The sequence below is a fragment of the Ornithorhynchus anatinus genome, chromosome 9, assembly GCF_004115215.2.
Source record: "Ornithorhynchus anatinus isolate Pmale09 chromosome 9, mOrnAna1.pri.v4, whole genome shotgun sequence".
Classification (NCBI taxonomy): domain Eukaryota; kingdom Metazoa; phylum Chordata; class Mammalia; order Monotremata; family Ornithorhynchidae; genus Ornithorhynchus; species Ornithorhynchus anatinus.
This window is the reverse complement of record NC_041736.1, coordinates 12,535,091-12,541,090: the sequence shown is the minus strand read 5'-3', so window position 1 is coordinate 12,541,090 and position 6,000 is coordinate 12,535,091.

Below are 6,000 nucleotides of genomic sequence, written 5' to 3'. Positions count from 1 at the left end.
AGTGGAATCATTCATGTGATTCACAAAATGTTCCTAAGAAATCTTTTCGTATAAATTGAAGTTGGTTTTCCTTGCTAATAATTATCATTTGATCACCTGGCTGTTGTCCAGGTCCTAAAGAGTTCTGGGACCTGCTAGCATAAAGGAAGAATCTCCTCCTTTCTCTTCCCCATCCTTATACTCCCCACAGCGTACTCAATTGTTTGGTCGACGAAGGAAGAATACTAGAAACTTAGCTATGTTTTTATTGTGTGTGGTAATCTGTACAAAGGCACACTGAAAAGTCATAGATTTTAATCTATAAGTGGTATTTATTGAACACTTGCTGTGTGCAGAGCACTGTGCCAAGTGCTTTGGAAAGTACATTATGAGTTGGTACATGTGATCCCTGATCACAAGGAACTTCCAGGCCACAGGGGGAGACAGACAGTAAAATAAATTACAGATAAGGGTAGTAGCTATAAAGCTATTTACCTAAGTGCTTTGGAGCTGGAAAGAGTATCAAAGTGCTTAAGGGATACACAGCCAAGTTCACAGCAGGTGCCGAGGGGAGGCTGGATAAGGGAAATGAGGACTTTGTCCAGGAAGGCCTCTTGGAGGAGATGCGACCCCAGGAGGGCCCTGAAGGTGGGCAGAGCATTAGACTGTGGATATGAGGGGAAAGGGAGTTGTAGGCCAGAGGGATGATGCAGGCAAGGGGTTAGCGGTGGGATAGATGAGACTGAAGTACAGAAAGTAGAACGGTGTTAGAAGAGCAGAATGTGGAGATTGGGCCATATTCTCCACTCATCTCTTTCATTCAACACACATATTCAGCCTGTCACCAAATCCTGTCACTTCTATCTTCGCAATATCTCTAAAATCCACCCTTTGCTTTCCATCCAAACTTCCACCACACCGATCCATGCATTTATCACTTCCCACCTTGATTACTACCTCCGTCTCCTCATTGACCTCCATGCTTCCTGTACTCCCCATTCCAGTTCTTCACTATGCTGCCTGGATTATTTTTCTAAAATAGAATTCAGTCCATCTTCCCTGTTTGGTTTTTTTTATGGTATTTAAGTGCTTACTGAGCATCAAGCACTGATGTAAGTGCTGGGTTAGATACGAGCTAATTAGGCCAGATATAGTCCCTGTCCCACTTGGGGTTTCACAGTCTAAGTAGGAGGGAGAACAGGTACTAAATCCCCATTTTGCAGTTGAGGAAACTTAGCACAGAAAAGTTAAGTGACTTGCTCAAGGTCACACAGCAGGCTAGTGGCAGAGCCGGGATGAGATACCAAGTCCTCTGGCTCCCAGACCCATGGTTCATCCCGAAGGCCACGTTGCTTCCCTATTCCTCCAAGAACCTCCTGAGATTGTCCATTCACCTCCACATCAAATCAAAATTCCTTACCATAGGGTTTAAGGCAGTCGATCAACTCCCTCCCTCCTGCCGTATCTCACTGATTTCCCACTGCAACCCAGCCTGCATATGTTGCTTCTCAAGCACCGATCTATCTTGCCTATCTCACTGCTAACCTCATGCTCTCCCCCTGATCTGGAAAGCCCTCCCCCTTTATATACTTCCTCCCCTAAAGACTGTAAGCTCACTGTGGGCAGGGAACACGTCTGCCAACTGTGATGCATTGTACTCTCCCAAGTGCTTAATCCAGTGTTCTGCCTTTGGTGAATGCTCAATCAATACACTGATTGGTTGATTAGGAGGTCAGCAGCTAGGTAAGGTAGGCGGGAATGAGCCGATGGAATGCCTTCGAACTGGTGGTCAGGAGTTTCTGTTTGCAGCAGTGGATTTCCATGCTGCCATTTTTAGAGGTAGTTGAGATATAGATGGCTAGCAGTTCTGAGGAGTGGCCACTTCCTGTCTGTTAGATGTCAGTCTTTAGAAACCGGATTGAACACTAACCCTTCCCTAAGGGGAAGGAGCAAAACTAAATTGATTATTTCTAACCCAATATAGAGCAACATCTCATACGCTCTCACAAACAACTTCCATTGGACTTAAATGCCTTGTCCTGATGGGACTTCAGCTTCCTCTTCCTCTTAGGAATTCTGCTTTTTTAAAACTTCAGGAGTCTATCTGGTGCATAGGAAATTATTTCTCAGGATTGATTTCAGTCTTCCCCATTAAGCATTTTGTTTCTATTGAGCAATACTCGTGTGATTATGTGTACCAGAAGAATGAGTGGAGGAAAAAAAAGTGCCTGATGGATAGAAAATGATCTGGGTTTGGAATACTAACATTCTGAATGAGAGTAAAACCCTTTTATTACCTATATGAACAATGCTTCACTTCCTAGGAAAAGGGTAATGAAAATATTGAAAGCCACACTCCTTTAAAACGTTACGTTTCTTGCCAAATTATAAGGTTGATTCTTACTTTTGACTTTTTGTCAATCCTTATCTTGTGCTGTTTGATTTTACTTTGCCATAGACTGATGGTTTCAGTAAACTCGAATCTACTTCACTTACTTTTAAAGACAAATGTTTGCTTAGTGTCTACAAATGTGTGCAAGCTGCAGTTCCATAGACATTCATTAGTGTTCAGAGTTGGTTCGCAGGAAGGACAATGGTACTGTAAATGAAAACGCCCAGTAGCCGAAGGGAACATATAATTGTTTGTAATTAAACAAAAGTGATGCTGAGTTAATCAAATTCACATCTTAATATACTTTCAGGCACTGTTTTTGTGCCAAACAGAAGCTTTAGTTTTCACCCTTTGCTAACCAAGTTGGAATTTTTTGGTGGTGGTTCTTTTAAATGTGAAAGAAAACTAAGCAAAGTGCACTAATGGGATTTTTTCACCCCACTTCATTACAAGGAGTGATAAACCAAATAATGTTTTGATCAGAGTTTGCATTAGAATCCTTTTCAATTTATCATGGACCTTGTAATTAACAACGTGTTCAGCATTAGCCTGTTTAGCCTGTTTACAGACTTGGTTCTACAATACACTGTACTATTACACCGCATTCCCTCCCCCTCACCCCTTGGCCCCCCTTTCTCTTTTTCAAATTACAACACAAAGTAGCATATTGAAACATTACATTCCTCCCTTGGTAACTGAATCATCCATTTGAGACACAGCCGCCTAATAGATATAATTCTGTAGGTAAGTGGAAGAGATTCTCATTGTAATTCTTATTTGAATTTTCATTTGATTAAAGAGGGGCACAAATTAAACAAAAGAATTCCAAATGAAATATAAAGCGGCGTTGCTGGAATTCCATTGAAGAAGGAGACCTACAGGATTTTTGCCACAAATAATGTCGCCAGACCCTTCGGGGCACTCTCTGGCTTGAATGGGTGGTATCTTAGGTTTTTCTAAAGCTAAAGGACTTATCTTTTTTTTTTTTTTTTTTTAAGAGCAGGAAGATAAGAGCATCTAAAGTTATGTCAAACAAATTACATTTTAGTTATTAGTGGCTAGTTTGTAAATATCAAAGACCCACTTATTGTAGTGCTTGGAGCTGCATTTGCATGCTGATGAAATGCAAGTGGATGGCTGTGAACTGTAGGGTTATCTCTAGTGGAGCAGTGGGAAGCTCCAGAATCAGACAGTGGAGCATCTGACCGACTCAAGAGTCCAGGCTGCAGACCTCTTCTATTCACTTTCTTTACAACAATTAAAATATGCAAAGTGATAATTTTCCTTAAGTAGCCTTAAATGTGCGATCTATTTAAATGTGAAGAAAATTGCCTGAAGCTTCTGGTGTGAGGGGCAAAAAAGAATAAATTATGCAAATAGCAGAAAAGGACTCTACCACTTGAACGCCTAATTTTCCTGTAATAAGCATACTGTTTCATTTAATTTTTTGCCTCTTATTAAAAGTGACAGTTCTTTTGCACTGTCTGATGGTTATATCTGACACAAGCTAGGGAAATGACTGCTAGACTAAATGCTAAAGCATTTTGGTAGCTTTTTTAGATGATGGTTACATTCACAAAGTAATTATGCACTGAAGAGTCGAGAAATAAGGTTTAATTACACAGTAATCGCTTCTGATGGACACGGCAGAAGTGTGAACACCGCCAGACTGCAATCCATCAATGACAAACCCCTGGCCACTTTTAATTCCTCCTCATTTGCATCATAACCTCCGCACCAAGTTGCACAAATGCTGTTAAATGTTAATAGGAGCTGTCTCTCCACTCAAAATGAATGCTTAAGCTGTTTCATTTTTTTTTTCTCCTCCACCTCAGACCTTCAAAACCAGCTCCTCTCTGAGAGCAGGCATTAAGCACAGAGCATGGTGCGTGGTCACTGTTGTGCTAATTGGGAGCAACACTTAAAGTTTTATCTCTCAAGCGCTAATAATGCACACTGCTGACAAACCAGTGAATAAGTAATGTACTTGGAGGAGTGGGGTTGGTGGGGGTGGTGGGGGGGGGTGGATGGGTAAGGCATGCCTAGAATGAAAAATGCAGTTGGGACCGTTGTTCAGTGACTAGCTATTTGATTAGGCCCTGTAGTCATATTTAATCCAGATCCTTGGGGAGCGTAGACAAAATTACATCTTCATCTCATCAAACATTCAGCCATATTTAAGCATTCAGCTGATCAAGCTTTTATTGTTTCTTTTGCTGCGACACGGAGACAATGATGCCTCAAAGTCTTCGTTCTAGGACCGGGCTCAGGAAAACTCCTTTGGACTGAGGGTCTCTTTTATGGGGCTGAGCCTGGGAAGGGTGAGGGGAGGTGGGATCGGGTTCCCCGGCAGTGAGGCAGAAAGAAAGGGGATCACTATGGCCGTTCTTGGGTTCTTGGATCTCCTAAAGCCCATATAATACCCGTTCACCTGTCCTTCTTGTTTATTTGTACAGTCCCTTTCTCCCATTCGCATTTTCCATTGTTCCCCCTGCCGGCTTCATCTTTAGCTCAGTCCATTCCTTCGGACAGGTCTACATCATTACACTGCAAATGGTTCTTTTTCTATTAAACAGCGGGTATCATTCTTGTCCTGACAAGAGGAGGCTCCGCCTCCCGCCTGCCCACCGCTACTTCCAGCTGTCTGCTTTGCAGAACTGGCAAGGTAATTTGTAAGCAGTCTGCCAAGTTTAACAGTGGACTCTAAGAAGTGACAAAAAAAAGCCTTTTTCTCCATGAAGATTGAGAATTATCAACACCTTTCAGTGCATAATAGTTAAGCCTTTATCACTTCAGGAGCTGCTGATAAGGTTAAGAACACTAGACAAACTGCTCATTAGTGGAAAGGTTTGCCTTTTACATTAAAGACTGCTGGGTACTGAGTTCCTCCAGTGAGCAATACATCCCTGGCATTTGAAAAGAATGAGCTAATCGGCATACACAAATGAATACGGAAAAGGAAACTGGTAAGTTCTAACGATAACAGTGAGGTTTTACAGAATATTCGGGAAACGACAAGCCTACGGCGTGCAGATGGCGCCTCTGTCATATGCCGGCAGTGGGCTGGAGACTGGAAGTCAAGTGGGTGGGTTTCGTTCTTGGTTTTAGAACTGACGAGTGGCCCTATTCTTCAAAGGAAAAATTCCTGCCGCCTTAGGATTCATTAGGCCAACCATTAGACTGGAAGCTCTTCAAAGGCAGGTACTGTGTGTCTTCTACCCTTCCCATATATTTCCAAGCTGAAGAAGTCTGATGTCATAGAAGTGTTTTGAGTTCCTACTGCCCTTACCATCCAACTTTCCCCACTATCCCCCGGTAAATATTTGCCTCTAAGGACTAGAACATAAAAATTCAGAAACCAGTAACTCATCGGTCAGGGAGACAAACCTAAATGGTTGTCCCACAGATACCATATTCGACTGCTAGAGAAATGCCAACAGTGCCATCTACGTGCCACCCTCGACGAACGAGTGGTCCAATGGGATCCCAGCTAATGGGGTCCCGAAACCCGATCGAATACACAATCGAACCACAAACTTGACATAACACACTTCGGATGGGCAAGAGACGCACTGTGGATGAACGGCAGTGGAGAATCTGCACAGACTCTCTAAACTGAGTTGATCCGG